Below are 14860 nucleotides of genomic sequence, written 5' to 3'. Positions count from 1 at the left end.
GGGAGGGATGGGGCACAGTCTTTTTGGTGGTGGGAATGGTGTTTAGGTACACTCCTAGTAAAATGTAGTCATATAAATCACTAGTTAATAGGAGAGGGGGAAATTAATTGTATGTCTTGAAGTTTTTTAAAACACAGACTGAATCTTTTTAATATATAGGCTGTGTATTTGATATGCAGACTCTCTCAAAAGCCTAGACCAAGTAGATTAGAAGCATCCAATAGCACAGCTGTATACAAGATACTGGGTACTGTACAGCAAACCCTTACAAAAGGACTTTTCAAAGTTAACCCAATTACCAAATAATGTGATGATAACATTAACTATCCATTGTCTTTTTGAACCCTAAGACAGCAGGAACCTCACATCTCCACTATGAGCATCTACTTCCCCCAGTCCTGGAACCCTTCGATAGGGCCCACTTTCCCATATGCCTCTCCCAATCCATATCAAATAATATTGCATCTGCCGATCACAATCTAATCAACGCAACGATTGCCACCCCAACATGCTTCACTTCAGACTGTGTCGTACTTTTTATTTTTTACTTCAATGTCACCAAGGTGCTCAGTGTCTGCACAAATCCATGAGATCATACTAGACAACCATTTTTTCAGTGTGGATCAGCAACAGCAGAGAATGTTCCATCCTCTGAAGGGAGACTAGACATCATACTCCATGCTCCACATGAGGAAGATGGTTCCTGAAACTGGGGTAGCTTGGAACGTTCCTACTCATGACACAGAATGTGAGCTTAGATCTACAGGGATGCTGACATCACATAGGATCCTAATCCAAATATGGGACCCACATCAGATCACATCGATGGGGTTTACAGTCAATCATATTTATAAAGTTTCTCATATTTGGGAGTACTTTCATCCCTCATCCAGCTTTCTGGTCCTTTTTATAGCCATGACAACATCTCCCCAGAAAATAACATGGACCCACCTGCATGTCAGATGTCAGGCTCAGAAAAACAAAAAACAAATAAATAAATAAATAAAAATAAAAAAACAGGAGTATAGTCATAGACCCTTTGAAATATAACTAAAATAGGGCTACTATCTACAAAACTAAGACCCTCAAATCTTCATCTGTACTATTCCAGCCTTTAGGTTCATGATTAGTTAACAATTTATTTGGCTTTATATGTTAGCTCTTCTTTCAGCCACCAGGTTCCAGATGATACCACCATGCCAACCGGACTTCCCTGGACAGACGACCCCACCAATACACACTGGAGCCCTCCTTTCCCCAGAACTCCACCCCACTAGGGAAAGAGAAAGACCAGTTGGGGGTATGGATTGACCTGTCAATGCCCATGTTCAGTGGGGAAGCAATTAAAGAAGCCAGACCTTCAACCTTCTGCACCAAATAATGACGCTGGGTCATTATGGGATAAAGAATAGGAAAGCTATCAGGGGAAGGGATGGGACACAGAGTTCTGTTGGTGGGAACTGTGTGCATCTGTACTCCTCTTATCCCATGGTTTCTGTCAATGTTTCCTTTTTATAATTAAAAATTAAAAAAGAATCAAAGGAGAAAGGGGGAGAAGAAGGGAGAAAAACACCTGCAGTTCCATCAGTGATCCAAAATTTACAAAATTGTCAGAATTATTTTTTTGCCATCAGTGTTATCACTAGAACTCCATGCCTGCAGGATGAATGCACTATTGCCAGTGGCCACTTCTCCCTTCTATTTATTTGATAGGGGGTGAGAGACAGAGATAGAGAGAAAGACTAAGACACCTGTAGCACTGCTCCACCACTAGTGAAGCTTCCCCCTTGAAGTAGAGAATTCGGTTCTTGAACCTGGGTTCTCTTGCATGGTCACACATATGCTCTAACAGATACACAACCACCTGGCCTCTAACACCATCAGCTTTAGACTTAAAAGCATAGCTTAGAATGAGCAATATACCTCTATACATATCCTTCCAATGCTCTTTGAGAACATATTTTCCATATTTCCATTTACACACTGAGTCCCCTCAACTTTGGGACATGGCCATGAGAGATAGAGGAATACCAACAAACATCCCTGATCACAGATCCAAGGTTTTATCATAAAATATTCTTCTCTTTACCCTTCAGATATGTACTATTCAATTTTACAGTTTGACAGAAAATTATTTAAGAGATTGTCTGCCTCCCAGAGGGAAAGATGAACAGAGGACTCTGAATTCCAATTCCACCAGGACCCACTGGGCAAGGGAAAATAAAACCATTCAGAAGTAGTAGGTGTGCCTTGGAAAGGAAGAGAAGGCAGGAGCATAAAGGGGGGGGGGCACAAATATATATAAATATAGAGAATTATAGAAAGAACAGTCAACCTCTATCTGTGTTTTTGGAGAAATATCGCAGTTTCTAGTAGAGGGAATAGGGATACAGAGTTATGCTGATGGGAAAGGTGTACCCCAGTTACCTTCTAATTTTGTAAACCAATATTAAATCACTAATGAAAACTTTCTGGTAAGTTTATAGTTAAAAAAAAGAAAGATCATCTGAGTTTTCACAAGTGTTTTGCTTATATGATCATCTTCATTATCAGTCTGGAATGCTCGTTGCTCTTTGTATTCAATTTCTGATCTAACGAACAACTGAAATGCTTCCATCTGTTGTTAATTGTTGCTACTGAACAAAAATGAAAATTTATACATTTCTGATTCTGCTCATTAAAAGCGAAAAGCAAATCTATAAAGATGGCATTGTCTTTCATATTATTTTAATGCTAATGGAGTAGCTTTTTCATATACTATATAGGGGGGCACCAATGAAATGAAATATCTCACTTGGAAAGTGTGTTGCTTTGCCATGTGCAGAACCCAGCTTGGAGCCCAGTCCCCATAGCACTAAATGAAGATCTGATGCTGTGGTCTCTTTCACTCTGCCTCTCTTTTAGAGATATAAAGGTAGAGATAGGGTTGAAGATAAGTCTAGGCCATGAAAAGCCTTGTGGAGTGCACAAGCTACAATGCACATGGACCAGGGTATAAGCCACTGGGCTAACCTGCATGGGAAACACTTCACAAGTGGTTAAACAGTGCTGCAGGTGTCTCTCTGACTCTTTCCCTATCTATTGTCCTAATCCCCTCTCAAGTTCTCTGTCTCTAATCATTTTTTTTTTTGCCTCCAGGGTTATCTCTGGGGCTCTGTACCTGCACTAGGAATGCACTGCTCCTAGAAGCCATTCTTTTCCCATTTTGTTGCCCTTTTTCTTGTTGTTATTGTTGCCATTGCTGTTGTTGTTTTGGATAGGTCAGAGAGAAATCAAAAGAGCAGAGTGACAGATGCAATGTCAGGCCTGCTGTATGGCACAGCGCCAGCAGGCTAGGGCTAACCACAAAGCAGGGAGTCCTAAGACTAAATTGAAACTTTTTTGCTTACATTGATAATTTAAACACTTATTGGCAATATTGAAAATACACAAGTATTACCTGAGGACAATGATGGAGGCAAAGTCAGGCCTGCTGTATGACACAGCCCCAGCAGACTAGAGTTAACCACAAAGCGTGGAGTCCTAAGACTAAACTGAAGCTATTTTTTCTTACATTGATAATTTAAAGACCTATTGGTTATATTGGATATGCACAAATAATACCTGGGAACAATAAAAGGAGATCTCTGGGGGAAGTACATTGTGACAACAATTATAGCAGTGAGTGTAACAAGACTAAAAATGGCCTAAGAGCAAAAGCTGCTGTACCTACTGGGAGGCTTTCAGAAAAAGAGCTATTTGTCACCATTACAGCTTCTCTATCAGCTGTACTTAGACCAAAAACCAGAATCATGTGTGGCATGTAGCATGAGTGACAGACTGTAATCTCCATCTAAATATAAAGAGGCCCTATTGCGTACCCTCACTCACATACCCTTGCTTCCACTTATAGGCATACATGATGAATGTAGAAGTTGTGCAGTTAAATAGCTAATGTTAGGGTATATGGGTAGAAGTAAGTAAACTTTCATTACCTAAAATTCAGTGAACATTCATATATGCAAAGGTTAACCATAAGAGAGTCAGCATGGTGTATGTTTACTTTATAGCAGAAGACTTCTTTTTTCATATTTATTTATTTATTTATTTATTCCCTTTTGTTGCTCTTGTTTTATTGTTGTAGTTATTTGTCTTGTCATCGTTGTTGGAAACGACACAGAGAAATGAAGAGAGGAGGGGAAGACAGAGAAGCGGAGAGAAAGATAGACACCTGAAGACCTGCTTCAGTGCTTTTGAAGTTACTCCCCTGCAAGTGGGGAGCTGGGGCTCAAACTGGGATCCATAGGCCGGTCCTTGTGCTCTGTGCCATGTGAGCTTAACCCACTGTGCTACCGACCAACTCCCAGAAGATTTCATTAAAAAAAACTTGGTGTATAATCTAGTTCGACCCATCCAAGAATGGGTTAAGAAGAAAGGCTATTAGACTTAGCTCCAGGGAAAAATATTTATTCACACAGAAGGTCAGAACAGAGAGACAGTCAGAACACAGATGGTCATTTAAGGGAAAATTTAGACTACTCCAGACCAAGGGAAGTTTCAAGGGTAGATTTAGACTACCCCAGACCCAGGAAACTTATAAGGCAAGACTGGGATGCCCCAAACAGAGGTAACTTTTCAAATAATATATACCTATAATAATAATATAATAATAATAATATTGTTTAAGATTATTCCTGCTGTTAATGGAAATGAGGCTTCTATGAACAACTATATGCCACCAAGCTAGAGAACATTGAAGAAATGGATAATTTCCTAGATATGTAGGAACTTCCATAGTTAAATAAAGAGGAACTAGATAATATGAACAGGCCCAACACAGCTAATGAAACTGAAACAGTGGGAGATTCCAGAAGCTGCTAGTGGCTTGAGCTCTGACTTCATCTACTGGAAACAGTAGGATTTTTTGCCTTTAGTAGGGCAGTCAATAAGAGGCCCTAGCTTTGACACCAAGGAGGTGACTATAACTCAATTTGGGTTAGAAAATAGAGTAAAAAGAAAGGGAAATTTTTTTTTTTTAATTATTATTCCCGAAGAGCACCCCGTCCCCCCCTCCCCCCATAACCAGTTCCTGGGGGCCACAGATCTGGTCCTAGCAGGCTCCCCTGCTGAGCTTCTTTCTTTACCAAGATTCCTGTACCACAAGGGGATGTAATTCATTCTAATTTTATTCCTTCTGAAACCTTCGGCCTTCTTTCTTTCTAAGTAGCCAATCAGCTGCCTCTGCTCAGGGGGCCTGAGGCAATCTGGAGCCATACAAGCTGAAGACAGGAGAGGGTTTTTTAATCTGTTCTATTTTATGATCAATACAAGATAAACACATATCCCTTTTCCCCTCTCCTTCAGGTTGACCAGAATTAACTCTTAGTGTATTTTCCATTGCTAGGGGACTAGGTGACTTATTCACTGCTAAAATAACTTGTTTGACTCTTCTTACCACCCCTACCCATTTTCTCCCTCCCCCGCCATATAACTAATTAAATAATAATAAATGAATAAATACATGACTCTCCTTTAACTGTTCTTATATTACTGTTCTTTTTCTTATCTTTTTTTTCTCTCTCTCTCTCTTTTCTTCTTTTTCTCATTCTTGTCATCCTTTCTTCCTTCCTCCTTCAACTTAGTGAATTCACTGTTACACGTTTGAGAATTATTTTGGGGAAGAAATCTGAAACAGGGTGGACTCTCTCTGCATGTATCTCTGCTCTACTTCCCTTTCTCCTCTAGCTACGCTAGAGTATACAGTGTATAATAGATTTGCATAACTGTCTATTCCTGCTATGCTTGTCTAGTCCTGAGGATTTTTTTGTTTTTTACTTTCTGAATAATCAGCTGCCTCTGCTCAGGAGGCTTGAGGCAATATGGGACAGGATTTTTACCATACTCTATTTTATTATTAATATTATATAAAGGTGTATCTCTTTCCCTGCTTCCTTTAGGCTGACCAGAATTAACTCTTAGGGTATCTTTCATTACTAGGGGACTGGGCATATTATCCACTACGAGACAAACTTGTTTCACTACTCCTACCTACTCTACAGACTCTCCTCTTCTCCCTCCTCCTAGCTAATTAAAAAATTAAATTAAATTAAAAATTAATTAGCCAATTAAAAATGTTCCTTTCAATGCTCTTTTATTACAGCTGTTTTTCATTTCTCTCTCTTGTTTCTCTTTTTTTACCTTGTCTTCCATTTCTTCTTCCTTCTTCTTTGTCTTTCTGAATTCACTGATATTCATTTGTGAATTATTTTGGGGAAGAAATCTGACTCAGAGTGGACTCTGTATGTGTGTATCTCTGCTCTACTTCCCTTTCTCCTCTTGCTACCCCTAGAATATACAGTGAATAGTGGATTTGCATAATTATCTATTATTGCTATTCCTTCTTTCCTTTCTCTGTCTTCTACACTTGGACTTGTTTGCCATTTTTTCACAGACTGGAAACATTGTTTGGCTAACTGGTAGTGAACAAATTATTTCAATCCTTGCTTCAGTTGCTATTATAATTCCTGAGGTTGGTGATTGCATTTGTCATGTATTTAGTACAGTGTTGCTTGTACTCAAAACAAAACAATTGAGGAACAACAGAACATAAAAATAAGAAACACATAAATCAAAAAAATGAGTATATCAAAAACAAATAAAACTGATACTCCAAAGAATGAAGACAAGAGCCCAGAAGAAACTACAAATCACCAAGAAGTAACCATAGATAAGAAAAGTATGTAAGCAATAACAAACTTATTAATCACAGAAATGAAAACAACATTAGAGGAAAGGAATGGCAGTATTAGGGAAACAACAGTTGAGACTCCCAATGAAACTGATTATCTAGAGGCAATTAGAGAACTGGAGACTTGTCTTAAGTGGCCTCCCCCAGGGCTCTGTTCTGGCTCCTACGCTATTTAATATCTACATCAATGACCTCCCAGAAACTTCTTCAAGGAAGTTCATCTACGCTGATGACATCTGCTTTGCAACTCAGGCATCCAGGTTCGACATCCTCGAGGAAACACTCACGAAAGACATGTCTCTGATATCTGATTACTGTAAAAAATGGCGACTAATCCCTAGCACTGCAAAAACGGTATCATCTGTTTTCCATCTACACCATGCCTCAGCCTCGCGTGAGCTTAATGTGCAGCTTGGCGATACGAGAATCCGCCATGAAGCCCAGCCAGTCTATCTTGGCGTTACTCTCGATCACACTCTGTCATTTCACAAACATCTCATAAAAACTGCAGCAAAGGTGGGCGCGAGGAATAACATCATTGCAAGTCTGGCCAGCTCCTCATGGGGCGTGAGCGCTTCCACACTACGATCATCATCTCTGGCATTATGCTATTCCACTGCAGAATACTGTGCCCCAGTATGGTTCCGTAGCCCCCATGTCCACTTGGTCGATTCCAAATTATATTCCTCCATGAGGATAATTTCTGGAACCATCCATTCCACCCCATTTCCATGGCTGCCAGTTCTTAGCAACATCGCCCCGCCAGATATTCATCGGGATGCGGCATCATCTAAGTTCATTTCCCACGTCTACGCTCGACCGGACCTGCCAATATACGCGGATATCTTCGCCCACCCTGTCCAACGCTTGACGTCTCGTCACCCAATCTGGTCCCATATGCCTACACTGAACTTCTCTGTTCCAGTCTCTTGGAAACAGAGCTGGCAGCTAGCTGAGGTAAAGAACAAACACCTCATCACAGACCCCTGCAAGCGTCAACCCGGCTTTGACTTAGCACGTTATGACTGGGCTCTCCTCAGTCACTATCGAACAGGCCATGGCCAGTGCGCCGCTATGTTCCATCGCTGGGGAGCCAGAGACGACCCGAACTGCCCCTGCGGCTACAGACAGACTATGACCCACATAGTCAATGACTGCCACCTCTCCAGATTCAAAGGAGGTCTCGAAACTTTACATCAGGCTCAACCTGATGCTGTTGACTGGCTACGGAAGAAGGGCAAACGCTAGTAGTAATAGTAGAGAACTGAAAGCTGAAATAGCTGAACTGAAGAAAGAAGTTGATGGAAGGGAAAGCAGACTAACAGAAACAGAAAACAGAATTACTCACACACAGCATGAGTTAGAGAGAACTAATAAAGATGTGAAAGAGCTCAAAAAGAGATTGAGAGACACTGAAAACAACAACAGAGACATATGGGATGATCATAAAAGAAATAACATTTGTATAACTGGCCTGACAGAGGAAGAAAGACAGGAAGGGGAAGGAAAAATTCTAGAGAAAATTATAGAAGAAAACTTCTCAGGCCTGAACCACAGAAAGAACATCAAGATTCAAGAGGCCCAGAGAGTTCCAAAAAGAATCAACCCAGACCGGAAGACATCAAGACAAATCATAGTCACAATGAGAAGAAGTAAGGATAAAGAATAAATCCTAAAGGCTGCAAGAGGGAAACAAAAAGTCACATACAGGGGAAAACCCATAAGACTATCAGCAGTCTTCTCCACTCAGACTCTAAAAGCCAGAAGAGAATGGCAAGATATCTATGGAGCCCTGAATGAAAAAGGGTTTTAACCAAGGATAATGCATCCTGCTAGACTTTCATTCAAACTAGATGGAGTCATCAAAACCTTCTCAGACGAACAACAGCTAAAGGAGGCAACCATTACCAAACCGGCCCTGAAAGAGGTTCTAAAAGACCTCTTATAAACAAGAACATCACTATAATACTTGCAATATATCAGAGCAAACAAAAATTGTTGAACAATGGCACTACAATACATTAAATACATAATATCAATAAATGTCAATGGCTTAAACTCACCCATCAAAAGGCACAGAGTGGGGAGATGGATCAGAAAACATAACCCAATCATATGCTGCTTGCAAGAATCCCATCTGACACTACAAGATAAACACAGACTTAAAGTGAAAGCATGGAAAACTATCATACAGGGTAAGTGACCACAAAAAAAGGCAGGAACAATAATTATCATCTCAGACACAATAGATTTTAAATTAAATAAAGTAATAAAAGATAGACAAGGACATTGCATAATTATTAGAGGATCAAATGAGCCAAGAAGACTTAACAATTGTTAACATCTATGTACCCAATGAGGGACCATCTAAATACATCAAGCACCTACTGAAAGAAGTTCAAAAATACATCAATAGTAATACAATAATAGTGGGAGACTTTGATATCCGACTCTCAAACGTAGATCAACAAAGCAGAGAATCAACGAAGATAGAAGATAATTAAATGAAGAGATTGACATACTAGACCTCTTGGACATTTTCAGAGTCCTTCACCCCAAAAAACTGGAATACACATTCTTTTCAAATCCATATAGCACATACTCAAGGATAGACCACATGTTAGGCCGCAAAGATAGCATCAATAAATTCAAGAGCATTGAAATCATCCAAAGTATCTTCTCACACCACAGTGGAGTAAAACTAACATATAACAACAAACAGAAAACTATTAAAAGTCAAAGAACTTGGAAACTAAACAACATACTCCTTAAGAACCACTGGGTCAGAGAGTCAGTCAAGCAGGAAATTCAAATGTTCCTGGAAACAAATGAAAATGAAGACACAACCTATCAAAATATTTGGGACACAGATAAAGCAGTATTGAGAGGGAAACTTACAGCCATAAAAATCACATATTAAACAACAGTAAACAGCTCAAATGAATGACCTTACTGCACACCTCAAGGACTTAGAGGAAGAGTAACAAAGGAACCGTAAAGCAACCAGAAGTACAGAAATCACTAAAATTAGAGCAGAAATAAACATCGAAAATAAGAGAACCATACAAAAGATCAATGAATTCAAATGTCGGTTCTTTGAAAGATTAAACAAAATTGACAACCCCCTAGCCAGACTCCTCAAAAAAAAAAAACAAAAAAAAAAAACAGAGAAGACGCAAATTAATAGAATTGTAAACTATAAAGGAGATATCACGACTGCCACCACAGAAATCCAGAAAATCATGTGAAACATCTATGAAGAACTATACGCCACCAAGCTAGAGAATCTGGAAGAAATGGAAGCATTCCTAGAAACATATGCCCTCCCATAAGTGAATCAAGAAGAACTACAAAACCTAAATGCATTAATCACAGACAAAGAAATTGAAACCATTATTAAGAATCTCCCCAACCACAAAAGTCCTGGACCAGATGGCTTCACAAACGAATTCTACAAAACTTTCAGGAAACAGTTAGTACCCATAGTTTTTAATATTTCCATAAGATTGAAGAAACAGGAATACTCCCTTCCACCTTCTAAGAAGCCAACATCACACAGATCCTAAAAGCAGATAGGGAAACAACAAAAAAAGCAAACTACAGACCAATATCTCTGATGAACATAGATGCCAAAATATTAAACAAGATCTTGGCCAACCGGATACAGCAGCACATCAAAAAAATTGTTCATCATGAACAAGTGGGATTCATCCCAGGAATGCAAGGCTGGTTCAACATCAGTAAGTCTATCAATCTCATTCACCACATCAATAAAAGCAAAGCCAGAAACCACCTGATTATCTCAATAGATGCAGAGAAAGCCTTTGACAAAATCCAACACCCATTCATGCTCAAAACTCTACAAAAAATGGGAATAGATGGGAAATTCCTCAAGATAGTGGAATCCATATATAGCAAACCTACAGCCAACATCATACTCAATGGAAAGAAGGTGAAAGTATTTCCCCTCATATCAGGGACTAGACACGCCTGTGCACTGTCACCATTACTCTTTAACATAGTATTGGAAGTTCTTGCCATAGCAATCAGGCAAGAGAAAGAAATTAAAGGAACACAGATAGGAAGGGAAGAAGTCAAGCTCTCACTATTTGCAGACGATATGATAGTATGCATAGAAAAACCTAAAGAATCCAGCAGAAAACTACTGGAAGTTATTAGGCAATATAGCAAGGTGTCAGGTTATAAAATCAGTGGACAAAAAAATGTGGTATTTCTCTATGCAAACACTAAACCTGATGGAGAAGACATCCAGAAATCACTCCCATTCACTGTTGAAACAAAATTAATAAAATACCTAGGAGTAAAGCTGACCAAAGAAGTGAAAGACTTGTATACTGAAAACTATGAGTCACTCTTTAAGGAAATAGAAACTGATACCAAGAAATGGAAAGACATCCCATGCTCATGGATTGGAAGAATTAATATAATCAAAATGAATATTATCCCCAGAGCCATACACAAACTTAATGCGAAACCCATTAAAGTTCCACCAAGCTTCTTTAAGAAAATAGAACAAAAATACATTCATTTATCTGGAACCTGAAAACACCTAGAATTGCCAAAACCATCTTGAGGAAAGGAAATAGAAATGGAGGCATAACACTCCCAGATCAAAATATATTATAAGGCCATCATCATCAAAGGAGCCTGGTACTGGAAGAAAAATAGGCACACAGAGCAGTGGAACAGAATTGAAAACCCAGATCTGAACCCCCACACCTATGGTTATCTAATCTTTGATAAGGGGGCCTAAAGTATTAAATGGAAGAAGGAGGCTCCCTTCAATAAGTGGTGCTGGGAAAACTGGGTTATAACATGCAGAAGAATGAAATTGAAACACCTTATTTCACAAGAAACAAAATTCAACTACAAATGGATCAAAGACCTGGATGTCAGACAGGAAACTATCAAATACTTAGAGGAAAACATTGGTGAAACACTTTCCCACCTAAACCTCAAGGACATCTTTGATGAAACAAATCCAATTGCAATGAAGACTAAAGCAGAAACAAACCAATGGGACTACATCAAATTGAAAATCATCTGCACAGCCAAAGAAACTATCACACAAACAAAGAGATCCCTCACAGAATGGGAGAAGATCTTCACGTGCCAAACATCAGACAAGAGACTAATCACCAAAATAGACAAAGAACTCAGCAAACTTAGTACCAAAAAAGCAAATGACCCCATTCAAAAATGGGCAGAGCATATGAATAAAACATTCACCTCAGAGGAGATGCAGAAGGCTAACAAACATATGAAAAAATGTTCCAGGTCGCTGATTGTCAGAGAAATGCAATTAAAAACAACATGAAGACACCACCTCACTCCTGTGAGAATGGCATACATCAAAAAGGACAGCAGCAACAAATGTTGGGGTGGCTGTGGGGACAGAGGAACCCTTCTACACTGCTGGTGGGAATGTAAATTGGTCCAGCCTCTCTGGAGAGCAGTCTGGAGAACTCTCACAAGGATAGACAAAGACCTTCCATATGGCCCAGTAATTCCTCTCCTGGAGATATACCCCAAGGATTCCATAATGCCCAACCAAAAAGATGGGTGTACATCTAAGTTCATAGCAGAACAATTCATAATAGCTAAAACATGGAAGGAACCCAGGTGCCCAACAACAGATTTCCAAAGCCTGGACATAACACTGAATAAAATAACTTGAATATTAAAAATATACATAACTCCCCACACCTATGGACATCTAATCTTTGATAAGGGGGCCCAAAGTATTGAATGGAAGAAGGAGACTCTCTTCAATAAATGGTGCTGGGAAAACTGGGTTGTAACATGCAGAAGAAGAAATTGAACCACCTTATCTCACCAGAAACAAAAATCCACTCCAAATGGATCAAAGACCTGGATGTCAGACTGGAAACTATCAAATACTTAGAGGAAAACATTGGTGAAACACTTTCCCACTTAAACCTCAAGGGTATATGCGTGTACACCTATGTTCAGCAGCACAATTTGATATATACATACATATATATGTACATATATATATATAAAGGAATAAAACATAGCTATTAAGCTAAAATTATTATTCCCATAATTATGGGAGATAGAAGAACATAGAGTGCATACTCTCCTGATTTACCCCATGTGGATATTTTAATTTATGTGCCTGGTGAAGAAGTGCCTTACCTCTTTGATATGGAGACATAGCCTCACACTGTATTTCCTTTGTGCTTGCTCTCCTGGCAATTAAAACAGTGGCTATAGTTGCTACCCCTCCCTTCCCTCCACATTGCTAAGCTAATGGGCCCCAGACAGCAGTGCTAAAGGTTAACTGATGACTAGGGAGTAAATTGAGCTGTCTCTAGACTGATGCATGCCAGGCACTAGGTCTCCCCTTTCTTTACGCACACCACAGATAAGGAAGATGTATAGCAATAACCAGAAAGATTGCCTTTGTCTATTTCTGCCTACTTTTTAATAATGAAAAAAACCTGCTCTCTCCACCCTCCTGCTGAGGGGGACCTCAATAAAACTGTGTGCTTTTCAAAGGTGCAGAGAGAACTTCCCAGAGTGACATGGAGTCTCTTAAACACCGGTGTCATAAAGTCCTCTAATGAACCAAATACTGGATCAAGTCTTGTGCTATGGGGATCATTTATGTAACATAATGAGTCCACCTTCTCTGACCCATCTTGGAAGGAGATAGAAGGAATTTTTTCCTGAGCCTGACATCTAATATGCAGGCTCTCTGGGGATTTTGTGTCATCGTTGGAAAAAAAAGACTAGAAAGCTAGATCAAGGAAAAGAGTAGGGAGAAAAATTTTTATTGGATGGTAAGTTCAAGACTTTAGTCACTGAGCACCCAACAAGGAAGTCTTCCACTAGCATTGCTTCCAGGGAGCCTATGAGTTATCCAGGTCCTGGTCTATAGACCAGGTGTAACTCTCCTCTCTCCTTATTCTCCAAAAACCTCAAACTGTGGGTTCAGGTATAGCAAACACAGAAGCTTCAAAGAGTCATCCAAACAGTGTTCCTTCCTTCCCTAGATGAGTGCAATACCCCAGAGGTTCCATCAGTGTCTAACAACACTGGCCTCCAAAGTTCTCTGCCAAGTACACTTTGACACCACTGTACTGGATCTGGTGACAGAACTAGAAAAAGGATATTCAAACTGAAACCAAAACCCAAAGTCATCCCCACCCACCCTGCAGAAGAGTACCTTTTCAGACCTCAGTTTAGAGGAGACCAGTAGCAGTCAGATTTAGCCTAAAACGAGAAGGAGAGTAAGTCTGTGACTTTTGCATAACCAAATCCAGACACTCAATCCTGGGAGACAGGCTTATTTCAGAATTATCAGGCTGGCGGGGGGGCTGCTCAGAAATGAGAATTCTCCTAATGTCCTATTCAGATCCAGTGAACAATATTTTGGCCCATTCCTAGAATTGAATTCAAGTTAAAAAGCATCAATGAAACACTGGACAGTTGTCTGTGACTTCTGCAAAACCAAGTCCAGACACTCACTCCCAGAAGACAAGCAGGCTTACTTCAGAATTATCAGGATGGCTGGGGTGTTGCTCTGAACTGAGAATTCTTGTGCCCTATTCAGGTCCAGTGAGCAAACATTTTGACCCACTTCTAGAACTGAATTCAAGTTAAAAACCAGATTGTATAGAATTACTGAAAATATCACACCAAAAGTCAAATAGGCAAAGACAATCTTCAAGGTAGGCCAAAGATTTTAGGTATCATCTCCTAAAACCAGTGGGAAGTGTGACAGGGTCACACTTCCCACTTCCTTAACATAACTGACTCCATCTTAACTTAACCTCAACCTATTCAACCACTTTACTTGCCAAGAAAAAAGTAGATACTAGTGTTCTGAAATTATTAATTGTCCATTGTTAATTGTTTCTGTAACGGGTTGTCCTGACTGCAGCAACAGACCACCCTAACCACCACATGTTGGGCTTCTGTAACCTAGCTTGCTTTTGCACCTGCCCCTATAAATGGCTGTGCTACACTGAGCTCCAGACAGCACTATGAGCAGTACTTTTAGCTGTTGAGTGTAGTCACCGGTGGCTTAATAAAGACTCCCAAGTTTCTGGGAGTTGGGTGGTAGCACCACAGGTTAAGTGCACA

Source organism: Erinaceus europaeus, chromosome 17 (assembly GCF_950295315.1).
Source record: "Erinaceus europaeus chromosome 17, mEriEur2.1, whole genome shotgun sequence".
Taxonomy (NCBI): Eukaryota; Metazoa; Chordata; class Mammalia; order Eulipotyphla; family Erinaceidae; genus Erinaceus; species Erinaceus europaeus.
The sequence above is the reverse complement of the archived record's forward strand: the minus strand, read 5'-3'. Positions refer to the sequence as shown.